At 42.2% G+C, this 23,419-nt stretch overlaps 1 protein-coding gene and 1 non-coding gene across 8 annotated transcripts in view; both read left to right on the forward strand.

Annotated features, from left to right (window-relative positions):
* CA5B (carbonic anhydrase 5B) overlaps positions 1-23,419 on the forward strand; it is a 131,684-nt gene that overhangs the window by 21,723 nt on the left and 86,542 nt on the right. The window lies entirely within an intron of this gene.
* On the forward strand, positions 17,301-17,440 carry LOC116556854. The gene has a single exon (XR_004271198.1). It is a non-coding gene; the product is annotated as a small nucleolar RNA SNORA7 (small nucleolar RNA).

Raw genomic sequence — 23,419 nt, forward strand, 5'->3', positions numbered from 1 at the left:
CTTTGATGTCAATTCTCCTTAAGTTGTGATTCCATAAATTTAATATGGTTTTAATAAAAATACCAACAGAATTTTAAAACTAGATACAGCACTTCTAGAGTTCATGTGGAAAAGCAAATAAACATGAATAGCTAGAAAAATTCTAAAGGAGAAAATAAAGAATGATTAGACCCATAAGACTTTAAAGCCACAATAATTGAATAGTATGACACTAGCACATGAATAGAAAGATAAATCAAGGGAAGAAAATTGTTCAGAAAAATGGCCAAATACATGAGAATTTACTTTATGATAAAGATAGCATCTCAGCTCAATGCAGGAAAAGATAAATCCAGTAAATGGTATTGCGGGACAACTGAGCAGACATTTAGGAGAAAAAGTTGGATCCACCGTTCAATCCTGACAAAAATATATTCCGGATGGAACAAAACCTTAAAGGTAAAAAAATGCCATAAAAGTACAAGAATAAGCATAGGAAGATTCTTTCATACATGCAAATGGAGGAAGCTTTTCTAAGTATAAATCAAACCCAGAAGTAATCAAGAAAACAACTAGCAATTAAACTGCATACAAAAATTTTAAAATCCTTTCTGATGAAAATCACCATAAACAAAAGATAGATGACAAACAGGGAAAACATTTGCAATTCTATTCACTCATTTAACTACTATTTATTGAATGCCTACTATATGCCAGCTACTCTTCTAGGTGTTTGAGACATTATAGTGAACAAAACAGAGTTAATTGCCCTAATATGTAAAGAGTTTCTAGAAATTAGTTTTTTAATAATCAACAGCAAATGGTATAAACAGACAGTTTATAGTTAAGGAAACAAGAAGCCCAAAACCATGTGAAAATATTTTCAACCTTGCTGAATGAAGCAATGAAACAAGATGAAACTACACTGAAATACAAATTTTCACTTATCAAATTAGCAGAAACTCCAAAATTTTATTGCCCACAGTGCTGGTACAAGTGTGGAGCATGGGCAGCCTCATGTGTTACTGGTAGGTGGTAATGACACATGTATAAAGATATAATAAACTAGCCGGGCGCGGTGGCTCACGCCTGTAATCCCAGCACTTTGGGAGGCTGAGGCGGGTGGATCACGAGGTCAAGAGATCGAGACCATCCTGGTCAACATGGTGAAACCCCGTCTCTACTAAAAATACAAAACATTAGCTGGGCATGGTGGCATGTGCCTGTAATCCCAGCTACTCAGGAGGCTGAGGCAGGAGAATTGCCTGAACCCAGGAGGTGGAGGTTGCGGTGAGCCGAGATCGTGCCATTGCACTCCAGCCTGGGTAACAAGAGCAAAACTCCGTCTCAAAAAAAAAAAAAAAAGATATAATAAACTAAAAAGTATGTTGTTTTACTAACAGTTAATTACAATATCAAAGGAAGATAAAACGATAAGTTAGTACTATTATAGTAGCTATCAGAGTGCAATTTACCAAACAGAATTTATCCTACACATAAACTGCAGACCTAAACAATAATACATAAACATAGTTATTCTTTGCACCATTGTTTGCAAACAACCTAAATACCAGTCACCTCTATGGCATTCCTCCTCCAAAATTTGTATCCCCCATCTAAATCTTGAAAAAAGACAAAACCAAAATGAAAAAGGACTTCTACAAAATACCTAACCAGCCCTCTTCAAAAGCATCAAGGTCATGAAAAACAAGGCAGAAAAACTCAAGAGTTAAGGAGACCAAGGAGGAGTAGGTTCTGGAACAAAGGATACTAGTAGGAAAACTGGGGTGATCTAAAGTCTGGAGTTTACTTAATAGTATTGACTCAATGTTAATTTCTTAGTTTGATGAATGCATCATGATTACATAAGATAACATTAGAGAAAGCTGGGTGAAGGGTCTCAACCTCAGCACCACTGACATTCAGGGCAGGTCATTCTTGGTTGTGGGGACTGTCCTGTGCATTGCAGGATGTTTAGTTGCATCGCTGGCCTCAACTCAATAGCTGCCTATAGTACCAACTCCCCAGGTCATGACAACCAAAAGTGTCTCCAGACATTCTTCCCTCTCCATTGCAAACTCACACCTTATTGAACACCACTGATATACGCTAATCCCTAATATCAACTAACCATTGAAATGCTGTACCTCTTGGTGTATGAAAAGAAGAAACTGACATCTTCAACATCTGTGAGAATGGTTTTTAACTAATCAACACCTTAATTAACCAGTAGAAGGCATATTTAATGGCGATTCGCTTATAACTGCCTATACCTCACCAGGACCAAACTGTGGTTTGTCAGAGAGTCTTTAGCCACAAACAGAATAATAACCACTGGCTTGCATTTTTAAAAGGATATGGGGAATTCTATAGACACTGGAAAGAAAAATACATTATAAGAAGTCTAGGCCGGGCACAGTGACTCACACTGTAATCCCAGCACTTTGGGAGGCCAAGGCAGGCAGATCACCTGATGTTAGGAGTTCAAGACCAGCCTTGCCAAAATGGTGAAACCCTGTCTCTAGTAAAAATACAAAAATTGGCTGGGCGTGGTGGTGGGCACCTGTAATCCCAGCTACGTGGGAGGCTAAGGCAGGAGAATCACTTGAACCCGGGAGGCGGAGGTTGCAGTGAGCAGAGATCACACCATTGCACTCCAACCTGGGCAACAAGACCAAAACTCTGTCTCAAAAGAAAAGAAATCTATACCCACTCTGATGCCATTATCTTCAGACGTATTAGATATGAATGAAAAGTCATTTCAATCATTATGATAATTGTCTTTAGAAGAAAATTATACCATAAGAATATCTCTAGGTTTTCAAAATCATATACCTAGAAATCATTCCATAAATAAGGAGCCAGGCAAAACAAAGGAATTCATCAGTGAGAAGAGAAGGTTAGGGATCTCATTACCCCACAACTACTGGCTGACCCCAACCCTACATTGCAAAACACTTCGCCCCCTCTCACCTCAAAAAGCATTTAAAGGTGCTTCCTCATTAAGCTCTATTTAGTGTTCTATTTACTATTCACCCATCTGCCTCAGTCTGGACCAGATCTATTGCCGGATCTTCAATTGGTTGCTGACTTTTTTGTCTCTTCCCAATTCTGGGATTCCAGAGGCTCAATATGTTCCTTCTGCACATGCTTTTGAGGGAAATGTCCTCAAAAAAAGATTGTTTCACACCACCTTGAACAGACTCCAAACTTATGCACTACCATTTCTAAGCAGTCTTTGGATTCTTTGTTTTTGAAGTTAGATCTTTTCAGCTATTAGTGGAAAATTTGCTTCACTCTACTCCAGGATTACCAATAGAAATGGAAGAACAGAAATGGCATTAGTGTTCAGAGACGATTATCTATACATGGATGTATGAACACAGAAAATTATATGAGGGTCAACATAAAACCAGCATTACAGGTACTAAAACATAAATCCTGATGGCTTTCACCATTTTCATAAGAGCAAAATTGCAAAAAGTGATATTAACAGCCATCCTAGACAAATATGGGTGAATGTTTTTCCTTAAAAGAGCATCCAAGTATATTGTGATCATTTTCACACAGATCAAAGAGAGCACGCTTCTGTCAACAGGTATTTGCACTTTTCAGGACGTGGCAGAAAGTCTTCTACGTTCTGCCTTTAAAGGTCAGGTTCAAAAGTAGAGGCAGCTGCCAGGCTCCTCTGCCCAGAGCTAAGTGTCTGGGACCATCAGTGGGGAGGACCGAAGCTTGAGCCGCCTTAGTCCTCCAGAGGGCATGGGGCGCCACGTACCCCCACTGCATCTGTGCCCCGTGAGGCTCTGGTATGGGCGTGGCCAGACCTACCCTGCACGCGGCGCCTCGTGCGCTTTCAGACATTTCTACGCCAACGGTTACTGGTCACTGAGCCCTGACACTTGGTCTCTGGGCCTGACCGCAGATTTCTGAAACTTCTGGCAGCCCAGTGTCTACTGGAAGGCCCGACCCACTGCCCCGCTCTCATGGGCAACTACCTGAGCCGCTTCCTGGGCTGGCCCTGGGCCCAGAAAGCGCGCCGGACCCGGAAGTACTGTTCCCGGCTGTCCAGACCCTTGATCCGCTCCCAGGCCCAGCAGCAGGGCAAGGTCATCTACTTCCATGGGAACCGCTGGGACCGCACCCGGCCACTCCCCACCGCTCCTCCTGGCTGGGACTACACCCGCATCCGGAGAGAGACGATCCCCGAGGCCCGGAGGCGCTTTCCCAACAGGCCGCAGCTGCTGAGCAACGTCTGGCCCGATTTCTCCCCGGCTCACCTGGCCTTCATGAGGCAGTGGCTTTGCAGTATCCGCCAACCCCAGCCCATCCACAGCCTGGCGACCGTGAAAATCGCCCCGCCGGAGCGCAGAGGTAACCCGGCGCCCAAGCCATCGGCCTTCAAGGCTGTGATGAGAAACGGAGCGGCCCGTGCCTTTGTGCCCAGATCTGGGCTGTTGAGAAGATGCCCCCACTTTGAGCCAGCAGTGTCTCCGAAGAGATGCAGCATCGTCTCACTTCTCCCTGGTGGCCGCCTGCCACGCTGCATTAAGTGTGGCCGCCAGAGGCCCGGTCGCAGAGCAACCACAGGAGCGCTGGGCCTGCGGGCAGCACTGCCCCGACACCTCAGGCTTGCCTGCGCCCGGAAGGAGTTTCGCCTGGGGGGCATGCGCCTCTGAGCACACCCAGCTTGCCGCCCGGCTCCGAGAGCCAGGCCCCTGCCATCACCTCCTGAGCCTTCAGCCCTCAGCACCTTCAGCCTGCTGACCCCAGTTCCACCCCCACACCAGCCACCGGCCCCACCAGGGCACTTCCCACTGCTCCAGCCGACCACCCTGAGAGCCCCAGGCCCACCTCCCCTCTCCCCCAAGACCCTTCCCTTTCCCCTGCCAATTCACTCCTGCCTTCTCCCTGGGGACAAAAGGCATGCTTCTCCCCAGTTTCCCCAGTTTCTGCAATAAAATGTGTGTCATTGTTAATAGGTGTCTTTATTACCATAGAGATTGTCATAGTCTTTCTTTCAAAGACGACACCGTGGTTTCTCCAGCTTGGCACTATTACTTGGGCCAGATGGTTCTTTCTTGTTGGTGGGGAGAGGGGAGGGGGAGGAGTGATGGGGGAGGGGTGATGGGGGAGGGGAGGGGGAGGGGCAGGATGAGGGGGAAAGGGGAGGGGAGGGGGAAGGGGTTGGGGGAGGGGAGAGAAGGAGGGGAGTGGGGGAGGGGAGGAGGAAGGGGTGGGGGACTGAAAAGGGGGAGGGGAGTGGGGAGGGCAGGATGAGGGGGAAAGGGAGGGGAGGGGGAAGGGGTTGGGGGAGGGGAGAGAGCGAGGGGAGTGGGGGAGGGGAGGGGGGAGGGAGGGGGGGGGGACTGAAAAGGGGGAGGGGAGGGGGTAGGGGGAGGGGAGGGGGCAGGGAGGGGGCAGGGGGTCACAGTCCTGTGCATTGCAGGGCCTTAGCAACATCCCTGGCCTCTCACCTCTAGGGGCCAGCAGCACACTCACAGTCCTGACTAGCAAAAATGGCTCCAGGCCTTGCCAAATAATCCCTGGGAGAGTAGAGAGGTCAAAAGTCATACTGGTGGAGAACCACTGAGGGACAGTGACCTCTACTGGCAGAAACAGACAAGCCTAGTCCTCTAAAATGTGTGGTTTTATAATATACATCAAAGACGTAGGGAAAAACCAAATGAAGTGGTGCATGCTTGACAAAAAACATTTTCACCAGTTTTCTAGAATGTTTGGAGTGTGAATGATTCCTGTGGTCTGGTCTTACTAGCAATCAGGAAATGCAAAATTTTACAAATGAGCTACTATTTTAAACTTCAAATTGGCAACAATGTGAAAGTTAAATAATACCAAGTGCTGGTAAGGACACATGGAATTGGACTCCCAGGAGATGCTGTGTAAGCAAAGAGTACAGCCATTCTGGAGTGGCATTTGGAAGTGATTCCTAGAACAGAAAACACAGCTACCAGAAACCCTGTGGCACACACAAGCAGACACTGGTGAGGATGCTCTTTTCCGCACTTGTCATCACAGCGGAGAATTGGAACAACCTAAATGTCCATCAGGACGGGAATGGATAAAATAAATATGGTATATGCTGTCAAGGGGATACCCTTCTACAGATTAAAGGAAAGAAGCCAGGTACGGTGTCTCACACCTGTAATCCCAGCCCTTTGGGAGCCTGAGGCAGGCAGATCACTGAGTTTAGGAGTTTGAGACCAGCCCAGGAGACGGAGGTTGCAGTGAGCTGAGATCACGACACTGCACTCCAGCCTGGGTTACAGAATGAGACTCTGTTTCAAAAAAATAAATAAAAGGAAAGAAATAGCCCAGGGTTTCTCAACATCAGCACGATCAGGCCAGATAACTCTATGTTATGAGGATACTCTGTACATTGTAGAATGTTTAAGAGTAAACCTAGCATCTGTCCACCAGAGACCATTAAGACTACCAACAGTTGTGACAATCAAAAATGGCTTCTGGCCTGTAATCCCTGCAATTTGGGAGTCCAAGGCAGGCGGGCCACTTGAGGCCAGGACTTTGAGACCAGCCTGGGTAACATGGTGAAATCCTGTCTCTATTACAAATGCAAAAATTAGCCAGGTGTGGTGTCTCACGCCTGTAATCCTAGTTACTCAAGAGGCTGAGGCAGGAAAATCACTTGAACCCAGAAAGTGGAGGTTGCAGTGAGCTGAGATTGTGCTGCTGCACTCCAGCCTGAGTGGCAGAGCGAGACTGTCTCAAAAACAAACAAACAAACAGAAATGGCTCTAGGAGTTGCCAAGTATCCCCTGAATGACAATGTCACCTACTGGTGGCAACCACTGAGCTAAGAGCTACATTTTTTTTAAAAAGGATAAATCTCAAAAAAGCACTTTCAAATGAAAAAGATTAGAAGTATTTTGTGTAGCACGATGCCATTTGTTGAAATAATTTATTACATAATTATAATGCTTATAATTTAATTCATGTTTATATTTTATTTCTATATGTTTATATAGCAATTATTCATTAAATGTAAATTAAAATATTGATAAAAAGCTATTTTGAAATATTAGTATGATATATTCTGTATTAAGTTTAATATAACTATTTCATCATATAAATTACATAAAAATATGCAAAATATTTCTGGCAAAATAGAGGAGGCCAGAAACCAGGTAAGAGGTAATTTGGATGCCTTACCCCTATTGTTATTTTTACCTAAAGCCTCTTTAACTATTGTTCAAACATGAATTACATGGTATTCCCCATTAGAGAGTCATAGAATATAGCCGTAAACTAAAGCAAATTTCCTTCTCATGGAGCTTGCTCTCTAAGGGGTTGGAGACAGAAGATAAACAAGTAAATAAATGCATACACTGCACACTGGTAGAGGGCAGGAAGGCAAGCGCTATAAAGAAAAATAGGGAGGGGTGCTTTAAACTCAACCCAACTGGGATCCCAGATACTCTCCTCATCCCAATCATCAAGGAATGACACTCTCTTACTATGTATGCAAGTTCATCAAATGTCTCAGTGTTTTCTTTGGCGGCAACTCATACTTTAATAGAGTACCTCACAAATAAAATGAAGATATTGTATCTACTTAGAAATGGATTCCCACAAGATTTAAATTGTTGCTGAGAATATTAAACCTTACATTTTCAATGGAGACAGTTTGGGTTATACATAAAAAGTTCTGGACTGCAGCTCTAAAAGTCTAGCTTTTAGTCTGAAATTTTCCACTCCCTCATCTCTGGGATTGACAAGGCATTGCAATGTGAATGAGATACAAGAAGGGGCTTGGGCTTAGTGTGCCTCATTGGTGACACTTTTGGCATTTTGGGTAGGATATTCCTTGTTATGTGGGACTGTCCTGAGCCTTAGACAACATTAATTATTTCTAATCCCCACCCTCTAAAGGCCACAGCACTCTCCAGTCATTAATATAGCTCCAAAACAACCCCTCAACATTTCTGGATGCTGAGGCGAGAAAGACTTCTAAATCTTCGACATTTATTTTCAGACTCCACTTGCCTACTTCTTGCCAAAAATTCTCTAACAACCACCTATAGTTACTCAGCAAGAGCTGGGAATTACTCATTCATTCATTTATTTGGGCTTCATATTACTTTCTTCTTGTGAATTATTTCACTTTTAGAAATTTTATTCTTTGTATAGCTTTAGAATTTATAGAATGGTTAGTTCTTGGAAATGCTGCCTTGATCATTTGATGTGGGTTTTTGTGGGCATTGACCCCAAAGCTACTTTTCACAAGAAGCATCTCAGCTGTCAGTTATATTAAAATATAATAGTGAGTGTGTGATAACACAGGTCCATAAATTGCTTGACATTCCTACCTCCAGGAGTGAAGCTTAAGTCCCCTCCCTTAGTATAAGGGTTTAGAGATTCCCTTCTAACAGTTATGGTTTAGAAAGAGAAACTTGGCAGGCACCACATGATCCAAGGGATCAAGGTGAACTTAACAGTGATGTCTTGTGTGTATCAGGGACCCTGACACCATATGCTGAGATAGGCACTTCACCTAATTTTCTTCTCTAATAATCCCTATGTTCTGACTATGAGAAAACAGCAGACGATATCCAGTTGAGAACTTTTACGAAATATCCAACAAGCCCTCTTCAGAAGCATCAAGGTCATGAAAAATAAGAAAGACTGAGGAACACAAAGTTGGGGAGACTAAGGAGAAGATCTAATCTCTTGTAATGGATACATCGTGGTTAGGTCTAATAATAGCATTGGGGAACTGGGTGAAGGAGCCAGAGCAGGCTTTCACAGCCTCGACATTTGGGGTCACCTCATTGCTGAGGGAACCATCCTATGCTTTGCAGGAAGTTTGCCAGCATCTCTGGCCTGCACATGCCAGCAGTATGTCCCTTTCACCGTAACCTCCTACCTGGCCAAATAGTGAAACCCAACAGTAAATACTTCTGTATAGTTCCAAATGTTCTGGGTTAGGGAAGGGACACAAATTGCCTCAGGTTCAGAACCGTTATTACACAGGAACGCTCTCTCTGCAACTATTTTTTTAATCTAAAATTATTTTAAATTATGACATATTTATGTGTACGTATTGATATGTTTTGGCTTTGTGTTCCCACCCAAATCTCAAATTGTAATCCCCATGTGTCAAGGGAGAGACCGGGTGGGGGTGATTGGATTATGGGGGCAGTTTTCGGTCTCTCAGAGTACTGGTATTACAGGCATGAGCCATCTCGCCTGGCCAGATCCAATGGTTTTACAAGAAGCTCTTCCCCCTTCACTTGCCGCTCACTCTCGCCTGCCACCATGTAAAAACATGGCTTTGCTTCCCTCTTGCCTTCTACCACAATTGTAAGTTTCCTGAGGCTTCCCCAGCCATGCGGAACTGTGAGTCAATTAAACCTCCTTCCTTTATAAAATACCCAGTTTCAGGTAGTTCTTTATAGCAGTCTGAGAATGGACTAATACATGTGTATATCTATAAATTGATACTTAGATATATTTTAGCAAGAGCTAAGCAGTTATTGAAAAAGTTGCCTAGGCACTATAAATTAAACTACAGATATGACATAAAGCACTGGATAAATTACAAGTTCGGATTGGCATCATTGATAATGACATAACAGCTAGAAATGTACTTTGAAAATAGTAAGATACATTCAAATGCAAGATATTGGCATCTGCCAGGTGCAGTGGCTCATGTCTGCAATCTCAATACTTTGGGAGGCTGAGGCAGGAGGATTGCTTGAGTCCAGCAGCTTGAGACCAGCCTGCGCAACACAGTGAGACCCTATCTCTAAAAAAAATTTTTTTTTCATTAGCCGGGTGTGATGACATGCACCCATAGTCTCAGCTACTCGGGAGGCTGAGGCAGGAGGATTGCTTGAACCAAGGAGGTTGAGGCTATAGTAAGCCATGACTGCACCACTGCACTCCAGCCTGGGTGACAGAATAAGACTCTGTCTCAAAAAAAAAAATTTTTTTTAGGATGTTGGCACCCATATGTTAGAAGAATCGTCTTAGTAATTATTCAAAATTTTTTAAACTTAGCTTTTTTCAAGAGGTTCAATGCACTATCCGTTGGACAACAGAGCTAAAACTTAGCTTTTTTGTATCTTCACATTTCATATGTTTGTTATTATGCCATCGACTATACTAATGTCTTAAGTAGCACCATTTCTGTCATTTCTTACAGGACTTGCATTAGGAAAAAAGGTGAATAGTTTTACTTGTTTAGAGTCTTCTTTAACGAAAGAATACTAAGCATCCCTCCTACGTGATGGTGTTGCCAAGAGAAGTAAAATCTCATATTGTAAGAAAACAAAAAAGTTATCTTTGGCTCAATAAATATCAGCCATAGAAATATACCTGTAGAGATGTGTTTATATTTTGTTCACATACATTCAGTTGAACAAGGAATTAATAAGCCCACTTCCTAGTTTACAGTAGCAATGTTGTGGGAAGGGGGCCAGGGGAAAGCCTAGCCCTTCCTACTCTGAAGACAGCAAAGATTATATATGAATATGGAGACACACTGAGCTGGTGCTTCCTACTTGCTTGGATGATGCTTTCAGAAGCTAACTGATGTCTTGGCCACCGTAAGAGTAAGAAAGCGAGGTCCAACAAGAGTTGACACCCAGGCAACAGGGAATTTTTTCTACTCCGGCCACTGCGTGCCAACTCCACCATGGGAGCATCCTCCTGTGGGACTGAGGTGGAAAAAGAGGAAGAAATTGGGGTGTGGGGGGACAGTGTTTTCTTGCGTCCACTGTGCCTCAATAGACAGGCCTCTGGTTTAAGAGCCAGGACGTTAAACATGCTTCATTCACTCACAGTACTTACTAAGAGCTAACCCTGATTAGCCAATGTGGTTAGGGATATGGTTAGGAAAAGAGTTCCTACTACAGCGGCATTTAGATTCTGTGCCCCATCCCATGCAGGAATTTAGTGATGCTAAGACTCTTCAAGACCAAGACCCATGTCTTGAGCCTAACAGAGCATTCAATACCAAAGTAGAAGCCAGTAACCCCCACGGTGGCAGAATTTGCACATAGTTCCATATAAGTAACAAGAAAACCATTTAATATAAAGATTTGCAAATAATCACTTCAAAAGAAGTGCCTTGTTGCTGTCACATTTAGTCCATCTTCATATAATTCTTTTCTGGGCCAGTTTGTTGGGCATGAGAATAGACCCAGGACATGGGAAGGGCAAAGGGCTTCTAGATTTCACATGGTTTGTCTGCATTCTTCATCAGGAGGGTCTCTAATCCCTGCTCTGATTTGAACTTCATGGTCTCCAAGCAAAGAGCACCAGTTTTAATTTGATCAGTTGCAGGGGTTACTAGGGAGACTATCAAATACTTTGTCCATCAGCAACAGATAGATTTCTCTGTGCCCTGGGACATGAGGATATGAGGCCCAAGTCTTTGCTGTGCAGTGAGCCTCTGTATTCCTCAAGCTTTTGGCCCATGTGGGCCATTCAGTAAGTGATTGTGAAATGAGTGGATAGATGACAAAAGGTTAACATCTCACTGTTTCTGGAATTTTTCCCCGAGTGACCCTATCAAACATTTAGTTGCATAGGAGCTGCATTAATAAATAAAGGAGGGAAGGAGGAAGAGAGATTACTTCCTTGAAACTTCCCCTACCCGAATACAAATATTCAGAGACACATTATAACACAAAAACTGTAGTGAAAGAAGAATCCTAAATATACTGTAGATTGAGGTAGCCAAAAGGAATTATAAAGAGAGAAAATTTGTGCTAAAATAGAAGTCACATGAAGAGCACAGCTCAGTACTTAACTTCTTTAGCTATCAAAGGATAGACATTTCTTCTAATTATAAATTTTGTACAACTGGTGACTTCTCCGTGGTCTTTCTTCCAAATGTCACTACACTGAATGTCCTCCAAGTGTTTCACAGAATGAAAAATTAATCAACCAACAAGCACTTATCCAGCTGGACATGTCTTTAATAAACAAACCAAAATACCATTAGCGCAACTAAATAGAAATCCTGCATTTTCAAGGTGTTAAATATAGATAGATCTGATGAATTCACTTTAGTAATCATTTTGACCAGTTGTTTTTACAGAGAAATTATATTAACTCAGACACAAATGTCTTTTTTAAGCAAATCACGAAAAAGAGGTAAAAGTGTTTACTCCCCTTCCTCAAGTATGGGAAGCCCTGGTCTGAAGTTTTCTCTAAGAATTGGCTTCACTGCCATTTTTCATCAATGGCACCAGACAGGGCCAACTGCCTCCAAAAGAGTAGTAAGAATTGGGCTCTTGTTTCTGGAAATCAAAAGGACTAAATAGGCACTGGGCTGCTGTTTTACAAGCACAAGACTGTTAATCTCTTTACCGTGGATACAACAGCACGTTGTTCCTTTTTAGATCGCAAGATTCATCCTTGAATAATTAGACAGAGGAAGAAATCCATTACATATCCTACACCATTTAACTCAGAAAAAGAAAGCCCTGCCTGAGCTAGACTTCTACCTGTCTTGCTTAAAATGATAAATTATCTAAAAGCCGATATTTGAGTAAACTAAGCAGATGAATTTCCTAGTTGACCTGAGAAATTGTCAGGGGCTGTAGATAAATAAGAGAAGGAATGAGTAAGAAAATTTCCCAGTTGACATGGGAAATGGAGTAAATTTTAATTGTAGCTTCCTTAGAAATTACTTTCAATATTTTAAAATCCTTGTGCCATCATTTTAGTAGATCTGGCCTAAATCTTATTATAATTAGTTGAACCCCCTCCCCCACCACCAATTTTTCGACCAACAACTGCAGAGTTGACATTTTCTATGTAAGTCCCAAGAAAACCTCAAGTAGAATAACCTATAGATATCAGAGCCTTCTTCTACCAACTAAGTTTTTTCATCTATCTTCCATTCTACTTTTTTTTTTTTGGAGACAGAGTCTCGCTCTTGTCACCCAGGCTGGAGTGCAGAGGTGTGGTCTTGGCTCACTGCAACCTCAGCTTCCCAGGTTCAGGCAATTCTCCTACCTCAGCCTCCTGAGTAGCTGGGATTACAGGTGCATGCCAGCACACCCAGCTAATTTCTATATTTTTAGTAGAGATAAGGTTTCACCATGTTGACCAGGCTGGTCTCAAACTTTTGACCTCAGGTGATCCACCCACCTTGGCCTCTGAAAGTGCTGGGATTACAGGCATGAGCAACCATGCCTGGTCTATCTTCCATTCTACTTTTAAAGAAAACCAGCAAATAACAAGAAAACCATTTAATATAAATATTTGTAAATAATCACTACAAAAGAAGTGCCTTGTTGCTGTCACATTTAGTCCACCTTCATATAATTCTTTTCTGGGCCAGTTTGTTGGGCATGAGACATGTGCAGTTATACAAGCCTGTGCCCGTAAGAGGGCCCTAGTCTTGGTTTAATGTTCTTCTGTCGTAGTCTTGAAATTCTTAATGGTTTAATAAGGGGTCCTCCATTTTCATTTTGCACTGGGCCCTGCAAATTACATAGCACATCCTGATTTCTACAACTATAGAATAACACAATGGGAATTCCATATGGATTAATAATATGTGACACTCATGGCTTTTTCTATACGCATCCAAGTACTTCACATAAATTACTTCGTTCCATTCAATGGTAAAATTGGTAGATTCTTAACTTTTAATGAAAGACAAAATCAGATTCACTCTAAGGACTAAATATATATATATAACATTACATTTTAAAAATTTTCAAAAACATAATTTGTTGTGGAAATGAATTATTGTCATGAGGTATCCCCCACTAGATGGACTTCCTGTAGGGGCCCTGCTCTTCTGTAGGGGCTCTGCTCTTCTGTAGGGGTAAGCAAGCTTTTCTGAAGGGCCAGGTGCCAAGTATTTCAGGCTTTGTCTGTCAGGAATACCCAACTCTGCTGTCCTTAGCAAGAACACAGCCTGTAAGCAACAGATATTCAAATGACCAAGTGTATTCCAATGACACTTGGTGTGTGGACACTGAAATTGGAATTGCAAATAATTTTCAGGCATCACAGATCTTTCCCATTTTCCAACTATTTAAAAATGTAAAAAATCATTGTTAGCTTGTGAGCTGTATAAAAGCAGGCAGCAGGCTAGATTTGGCCCACAGGCCATGGTTTGCCGACTGCTGCTGATCTTAGCCCTCATTTGACTCTCAGTGCCCAGCCCATTGCAGGCTTTCAGTAGAGGTCACTTGATTCAGTGGCTCCAGCCACAGCAATATGGTTCCACGCGCTGGCCTCGTGGACCTCAGTGAAGGAAGAGGTTGATGTTGCTCACACTGTTCCCTTTGGGCACTCTGTCAGCTCCTCCTTCCTCACCTCTTGTCAGCATCTGCAGCAGGTAGTGTGGCTTTGCTGTCACCTCCAGCTACTAAGGCATCCAGGCCAGTCTACCCAAAGCTGCCTTCCTGCCTCTCACCTACAGCTGCTCTCCTTCCAGCAGTTCTGGCCAGAGCAGGGGCCTGAGTGGCGGGCTCCAGCCATTTCCTCCGGGCTCCACTCCCTCCCCAATGCTTCATTCTCCTCACTTAGGGACAGGAAAGCAAGATGATGGGGGTGTGAGATAGACAAGGAAAGGCCAAATTCTTCTTTCCGGACCAGGGCCCTTGTGGTTCCCCCCACTGTGAGAGGTCCTCTGTGGTGGTAGGTGTCCAGATGCTCTCCACTTAGAATGCTCCTGTGGGGCCTTCAGGAGCCACTCCGGGGACCTCTGCACTGCATCTTCCCCTGACGTGAGTGACGTGCTCTGACCGACTTCCTCCACCCCACCTCAGCTCTGCCTCCAGGGGTATACACCTCCAGCCTCACTCTGCTGCCTTGTCTTGCCCTGTCTCACTTAGGGACATGGGCCCAACGGGCAGTGACTCCATCCTGTTCCCTTCCAAAGTCTCTGCTTGGCCCCAAGAATGTATTCAAGTGCAGACTGCTCAGAAAGCTGCCTTTTCTCTCCCCAGTCACAGGGACTGAAGCCAGCCTTCCACTGTGAGACTTCTCCAACTAAGAGGCAGCCGCCAGCTTCAGAGTATCTTCAAGTTTTCTGAAATAAGCATAGAATAAGGAATGAGAAAAAAAATAAACAGTCAATGTTTAAGACCCCTGAATCCATCTTTGGAAAGGATAATTCTACTGTATTAGTTTCCTATGGCTGCTGTAACAAATACCACAGACTAAATGGCTTAAACAACGGAAGTTAATTTTCTCATAGTCTGGTTGCTAGAAGTCAAGATCAATGTAGCAGAGTTGGTTTCTTCTGAAGCCTCTCTTTTTGGCCTGTAGTACCTGTTCTCTCTCTACTTTCATGTGATCTTCTGTGCACGTCTGTGTCCTAACCTCCTTTTCTTAAAAAGTCAATAGTCAGATTGGATTAATGCTCACTCTTATGACCTCATTTTCCCCTAATTAACTTTTTGAAGACCTTATCTCTAAATACAGTCATATTTTAAGGTACTGGGGTTTGGAACTTCAATATATGAATTTGGGAGGGTGGAGGACAAGACTCAGCCCGTAACAGCTACCCTCCAGAATTTGTAATTCACTCAGTCTCACGTTGGAGCCAAAAGACTTCTGGAAGGCAGATTTAAAAACTAACCCGTTTGCCAAGCTAGTGATGTTTTCCATCTACCCACCACACTGGAGAGAGATAGTCTCTTTGCAAAGTTATTTTAAATCCCATCTTGCATTATGTGGTGCCCTTTCCTATAGGAAAATGGTATACATGTAGGAGTGCAGCTTCCTTTATGTCAGTGCATGTAGAATCCAGCCCAGCACCTGAATTGCATCTTAAACACATCCTGCTTCATTAAGTTGGCTTCATCACTTATCACCCTGACAGCCAGTATTGCTTGAACACATACTGCCTGGCAGCAAAATGAGCATGTCCCTCTATGCAGGACGCCTGGCCAAGAACCAACTCTTCCTGCCTGGAATACGTTTCCCCTGGCAGTCTCCTTCTTGTTAATCCAGTCCCGGCTTAAATGGCACTTCCTCAGAGAGGCCTTCTTCTGACCACCCAAGATAAAGAAGTCCTCCCATCCCACCCCACCGTATCATATCATTATCATGGTAGTTAGTAGTTCTTTTCCTTTGTAACATGTATTTACCATCAATCTCTCCATGGGTCTACAGATACCATGAAGAGCATTTCCTAAGGACACTCAGAGTTGTCACTTGTGTTGTTCCAATTTTGGCTTGGGATATTTTGTGCACAAAAGACCTGACAACCATCATTTATTTTACTGTGACATAAATGACAGCTGCTACTTTTTCGTGCAACTACGCACAAGTAAAGGTGCAAGTATGTAGGCAGTGGTGGCCCCGGGGATGGTTTGGGGAGAATTTAGCCCACGGTAAGTTCCATGAGTACTTCTCTCATAGCTACTCCATATAAATGTGAGATCTCAGTGAAAGGGGAGCTTCCTGCCAAAATGTAGTTTCAACACAAGTCTGTATAATCTCTCCACCTGTGAATAAAGAAAATCTGAAGCCACCACTGTCTGTGAGGATAAGCATTCTCATTGACTACTGAAAACTAGAAGTAATATCTCATATGTCATTAATGGCTATATTGCTCACAGGATGGATTTTTTTTTAAGACAGGTTTTTTCTATGTCACCCAGGCTGGAGTGCAGTGATGTGAACATAGGTCATTGCTGCCTTGAACTCCTGGCTCAAGCGATTCTCCCAACTCAGCCTCCCAAACAGGTGGGACAACAGGTGCACACCACTGCGCCCAGTTAATTTTTTAAATGTTTTGTAGAGATGGGGGTCTCACTTTGTACTCAGACTGGTATTGAATTATTGGTTTCAAGTGATCCTCCTGCCTCGGCCTCCCAAAGTATTGGGATTACAGGTGTGAGCCACTGTGCCCAGCCAGGATGGATTTCAAACTAATTTACATTGTAGTGAAACAACTCCTTGGGCCTGAAGGAAGAACTGGCTTTAAATTTCCCCTTGTACTATCTGTAGTAACTTCAGACAGGAAAAGAAAAACTTGGTGAAATACAAATAAAATCCAAATCCTCACTTCGGTGAGGAATTAGAGGATTCTCTTTGCTCAAAGTTACTTTCATAAATATAAGGAAAAATAAGTTTGAGTTTCACTCTCCCCTTGGTTCCCTTCCCTGCTTAAGTGGCAGACAGAAAGACCTCAAATCTACAAACTTGTGAATCAAGAAAGACTATTTTTGATTGGGGGTTGGTACATGCTGTTTAGATAGGGAAGGCTTATTAACACAATGTAGAGATGATGGATGAGGCTGTTCAAGTGTAGATAACAATGATAAGATCAATGCAGCAGATAAAAATGAAGATCCTACCTCCAAGGATTGCATCTGGAGAGTGGATAGTATTCTGTCAGCTTTGGAAAATGGATGAAAAGCAAATCTTGCAGATGTCCCCATTCCATTCCCAGGTTGCTCAGTAGCTGGTGGTTGGAAGAAACTCTGTAACAATGATCAATCCCTGGACAGGAAAACCTCCTTCCAGGATTCTTCTTTAACATGGGTCTGAGAAGAAGAGAAATATAATATTGTTTTAAATTAAGATGCTAGCCAACTGTCACCAAAACACATATTTAAATTGTTTTTCAGATCTTGAGGATGATTTAACCTGATCTGTCCTTTCATTGATTCCTCTTAAAACCAAGAGCTTGAGCTGGCTGGATAGGGGTCCAGTTTTGGTCGCAGAAGAAAGCCCCAAGCTATTTAGATCAGAACAGGATTGATGTAGTTCTAGATTGGGTTGGTATCCTGCCAGTGGAAGCAACTTATCTTGAGCAAGTGTGAAAAGACTGAAAGCTTCTGCATTGAAATACATAGCGTATTTCTCCTAGGGCATTCAAAACACTTCAAAGAAAGAGCTTCCATGCATAAGTGAGTTTGAGCACATATACTAATGAGAAGGTGTACAACTTGCAAGGGGATAAAGAAAGAGATAATAACTCCCAACATATGTATACTCTGTGACCCCAATTTCTACTCCTAAGTAAATACCCAAGAAAAAGAAAACATACAGAAAAAAAACATGTATAAGAATGTCCATAGCAGTTTAGCTACCTGTTGTCCAAATATCTGGCACATAATAGGTGCTCAATAAAAGTGTAAAATCGAACATATCTTTACATCCCACAAATGGCTTCACAGACCACGTGATACATACTAGTTGTATCATCAGTTCATATTTCTAGCATGTACTGTAAATACCTTAATAAAAACCATTTTATTAACAATTTTCATTTTAGTCTATTATTGCTTTAATAAAATATTAGAATGAGGTCTTTAGGAATGATTTACTCAAGCTTAACATAACGATGCAGAAGGGCCCAGCCATAAAGAAAGTGTTATTAGGAAGCAATTTTTTTTAAATGAACACTCTGGTACTTCTCTTACTATTTTAGTTCCCAGAGCTGCCCTGTCTCACTCTAAAAACATTTTTTTGCAAAGGAATTGGTTTTGATCACCCCCAAAATCTGGTAGCTGTGAAAATCAAAGTTAATACTATAGAACAGTGTTGTCCAATGGAGCATTCTGTGATGATGGAAATGTTCTGTGTCTGTGCTGTCCAGTATGGCAGCCTCTACACATAGGTGGCTATTGAGCACTCGAAAGAGTGACAATCATGACAAAATGTGTCAAACAGAGCCCAGCGAGTCCTAATATTTCGTGCAACTGGAATGAACAGAAAACAGATCTACAACTAAATGATTCCAAATTATTCCTGAAAGTTTACCCTTTGTCATTTTAGGTGGTTCAATATTTTGTTTTGAAACTTGTAAAACAGTCACAGGCTCAAATTTCAAGCCTCAACACATCTGCAAATTTAGAGAAATAACAAGTCCTTTAAGTCAAAGATGCACTCAAACAACAGAAAACTGGTTTGTTTTTGTTCGTTTTTTTATTTTTGCTTGGAACAGAGCTGGATGCAAAGTTAGTTAGGTTTTTCGTTGCTGTTTTGACAATGGTTATTGTCCAGCCTTTTCTCTTACTGGGCCATGTTAATGTATTTTTAAGTTTTAAGACTAGCTATATGGTTGACAGTTCCGCCTCAATAGCAGTTACTGGCCAGGCACGATGACTAACGCCTGTAATCCCAGCACTTTGGGAGACCGATGCAGGTGGATCACTTGAGGTCAGGAGTTTGAGACCACCCTAGCCAAGATGGTGAAAACCCATCTCAACTAAAAACACAAAAGTTAGCCGAGTGTGGTGGTGGCTGTCTGTAATCCCAGCTACTTGGGAGGTTGAGGCAGGAGAATTGCTTGAACCCGATCTCGCCACTGTGCTCCACCCTGGGCCACAGAGTGAAACTTCGTCTCAAAATATATATATAAATAAATAATGAATAGGAGTTACCAGGAAAAGAGGTCACAACATGCTTTTGGAATAGAAAACAAAAGGCAAACAGAAAAGGAAGTAAAACCCACTTTGCACTTAAAGCTGCCTGGGTCATTCCGTGACCCAGATTAAAATATCAGAAAAAGAACAAAGCCACCACCTGAAAGGTTTAATGATTAACACCCATCATTCGGGTTAATATTTCCAAAGAAGTCACCCATCTCCTGTCAGTTATTTATGGAAATCTACAGATTAGCTGTTTTTTCCAGACTCTACCTCAAAAAGAATGTTTCTTCATCTGACTCAAAGGTGGAATCCTCTCCTGACCCCTTCTGCGATTCTCTGATTAGATACATGGTGGGAAGAATTGAGTCCTGTCCAGAGGTTTTCTTGGCATGCACTTTCTACCTTTTCGAGGTTGAGACACCTGGTTCATAGACAGGCTATCTGCATTCAGGAAACAAACGTGACTCCTTTCTCTCTCTGGTAAACAAAGGGTGCCCTCCGTCAAGGGCCTCACCTGACTCTCACCACAACAGGTGAACATCCCAGGAGAGCTACGGAGCTTCCACTTCCAACACAGGGAACGACTGTGTTCAGCCCTGAGGTCTGACACTTGAGTTAAATCAAACTTAATGATACAGAGCAGCACTGTCCGAGGGACATTCTGTGGCGATGGGAATGTTCTCTATCTGTGCTATCCAGTATGGCAGCCACTAGAGGTAAGGGGCCATTGAGCACTGGAAATGGAGCTAGTGTTGCTGAGAAAGGGAATTTTTCTTTAATTCAATTTAAGTAGGCACATGGGGCTACTGAGTAGTACTTTGATCAGTACAGCAATATAACAGTAATTAAGAGCTACCCACCCTGAAGTAGCTTCACTGGGTTATTTCTCTAATCCTCAGACAACACTTCACAATTGCTGTTATCACATGGGAGGGAACTCAGGCTCCAGCGTTGAAGTCATTGGCAGCAATGGGATGAGTGGGATGGGTGTCACTTTACCAGCGAGGTGGACTTACACTTGAACCCTGTCTCCACCACACCCAACTGCTCTGCGTCTCTGGTCATCATTGGTCAACACTGAAATTGACCAAATACCACATGGTCTCACTGGTAAGTGGGAGCTAAACATTGAGTACACATGGACACAAAGAAGGGAACAACAGACACAGGGACCTACCTGAGGATAAAGGGTGGGAGGAGGGAGAGGATCGAAAAACTACCTATCGAATACTATGCTTATTATCTGGGTGACAAAATAATCTGTACATCAAACTCCCGTGACACACAATTCACCTATATAACAAACCTCCACGTGTACCCCTGAACCTAAAAGTTAAAAAAAAACCTGAAGTTGCAACAAAACCTCAGAGATGCTCTAAGAATTAAGATAATGAGTGTAAAAGAATCTTTCCACTGGTGGGCATTGCACAGATGCCAATCGACACCCCACCCAGAGGTTGATGTCAGGGCTTTCCTCTCTACCATGCTGCCTCTTTATAAATTCAGCCCCCAAATTCCACCCCATTCCTGGAAAATTATGAATGGCAGAATTAGATTGGGTGACCCTGGTGTTAAATAGAAATATGGGATTTTCAAAGCAACAACGGGGAAAATATCAACAATGAGATTTCTGCAGCACTTTGAGAAACACATCATTTCTCCTTCCTTGTAAGGGTGGTATTTTATTGTAAAGGACCCATTTCTGTCTGCCAAATCCAGCTGAGAAAGTTTTTCTCATCTCCTTCACCTTGGTTGCAAGGACAAGGAGTCAGGAAAAGCTGTACTAAAAGGAGAGGCACCACAAGTTAGCCCAGCCATTCTAGCAATGTCACTATATTAGGTGCGATGGAAATTTCCAGAAGGAAGAGCTCACCTAGCTAACCCCTGAGAAAAAAACAAAGGCAGACTAGATGAAGTCATCTTGGGAAATGTTAAACTAGATAAAGTCATCATTGGAAGGAAAAGTCAATATACATAGAGATAGAGATTGTAACAAAGCATTTTATTTGCATCAAGGAAGAAAGCTACGTGAAGGACATAGAAATCTGCTTCAGCTTCTCTTTAGCCTTACACTACATAAAAGTATCAAGTGGCTCTCTTGGCTTTTACTTAGTCATCTATGTAACTAGGTGGAAGACAGTAAAACACTGAGTCTTAGTGTAAGTCATTCACTTGAGAAGACAATCTCTTTTGAATTATGGTTTCTCAATGTTTGTTGTATCATCTTTTTAAAAAGAGCAATAGAAATTCTTTTTAGAAAGTACAAAGATGCACAAGGAGAAACGTAAAAATCACCTGTAATTCCACCAGCGTCAACGAGTGACCAATGTTAATGTTATCTTAATATTTGGAACATACCTTTCTGCCTTGTGTTTTCTTTTGTATGTATGTGTGTAAATACACGTACATTTCTTCTTAAAAACAAAACAGCTTTGTCATCCTTTTTTGTTAAACTTAACTATGTTTTGTTTTTGTTGTGTTGTTGTTGTTTTTATAGAGACAGGATCTTGCTCTGTTGCACAGGCTGGAGTGCAGTAGCATCGTCATAGCTCAGTGCAGCCTCGACCTCCTGGATTCAAGCAACCCTCCTGCCTCAGCCACCCTCCATACCCCCACCCTGTAGCTGGGAGTAAGACACATGCCACCATGCCCTGCTAATTTTAAATTTGTTTTTTGAATAGATGTGGTCTTGCTTATATTGCCCAGGATGGTCTCAAATTCCTGGGCTCAAGCAATCCTCCTGTCTCGGCCTTCTAAAGTGCTGGAATTATAGGCCTGAGCACTGCATCTGGTCCACAGTGTTACGTTGAGTGTATTCCCACATCTTTTAATGACTGTCTAATATTGCATTCATTTTATGAATCTATTATATGCTGTAAAAAATTTTTATTTTTTTAACTACAACAAACAATGCTATAATAAATATTCTGGAAATGGACAAATTATTCACTTCTATTAATATCTTTGGTGTAAATTTAAATTTTTGAGTCAAAAGGTATAGAAACATGTAAGGTTTTAGTACATGTTGATTTCCTTTCAAAAGGGTTATGTCAGTGTACAGATTTTTTTTGCAGCATATGACTGTCCATTTTCCAGAATCCTGCGCCACATATTATTGGTTAGCAAAACACTTTTGGCAAAACAAATGGCATAGCAGTACACAAATACTGCTTTGATTTGCAATTCTTTGTGTCATAGTAAAACTGAACATATTTATATGTTGAGTGGTCATTTGTATTTCTTTTTCTGCTTATTTGATCCTTTGCCCCATTTTTGCCAAAATTTTCATTATTCTCAATTTTTTTGGATGAATTTGTATGTGCATAGACATTGCTTTTTTTTTTTTTTTCTTTTTGAAACAGAGTCATGTGCTGTTGCCCAGGCTGGAGTGCAATGGTGCAGTCTCCACTCACTGCAACCTCCATCTCCCCGGTTCAAGCGATTCTCCTGCCTCAGCCCCCTGAGTAGCTGGGATTACAGGCACATCACCATGCCTGGCTAATTTTTGTATTTTTAGTAGAGACGAGGGTTTCACTGTATTGGCCAGCTGGTCTCAAACTCCTGACCTCAGGTGATTCACCCACCTCGGCATCCCAAAGGACTGGGATTACAGGCGTGAGCCTCCCCACCCCACTGCACATTGTTTTCCAGTAGTTAGTTCCCCTTTCAGTTGGGTATGCGATTATTTTCTTCCATTTTCACAGAAAGCAATCCTATATTTCATGTCACTTGCATATACTTTAAAGTTTCTCTTCTACTTTTTAATAGCAGTACCTAGCTGTTGATGTTGTTGATTTGTCTCATTGTAGTGACACTATCAGAACAGAGTGAATAATGGTGAGATAACATGAACACTTGTCTTCTTCCTTACTGTAATAGGACTGTTTCTACTCCACATAATCTGGTGAGTCACTGTCAAATATGATGTGTTTTGTGATAAAAGTATCCTTTATTTCCAGTTTACTAAAAATTATTTTAATCAATAATTGATTTTGAAATTTAACTATCTTTTCAGTATGTGTTATTATCATCACTGGGTTTTTTAAAAAATCATTTGGTCAGGCTGATCTTGAACTCCTGACCTCAGGTGATAA

The sequence above is a fragment of the Sapajus apella genome, unplaced genomic scaffold (genome assembly GCF_009761245.1).
Source record: "Sapajus apella isolate SASKATOON/1434 unplaced genomic scaffold, GSC_monkey_1.0 scaffold17, whole genome shotgun sequence".
NCBI classification, from domain to species: Eukaryota; Metazoa; Chordata; class Mammalia; order Primates; family Cebidae; genus Sapajus; species Sapajus apella.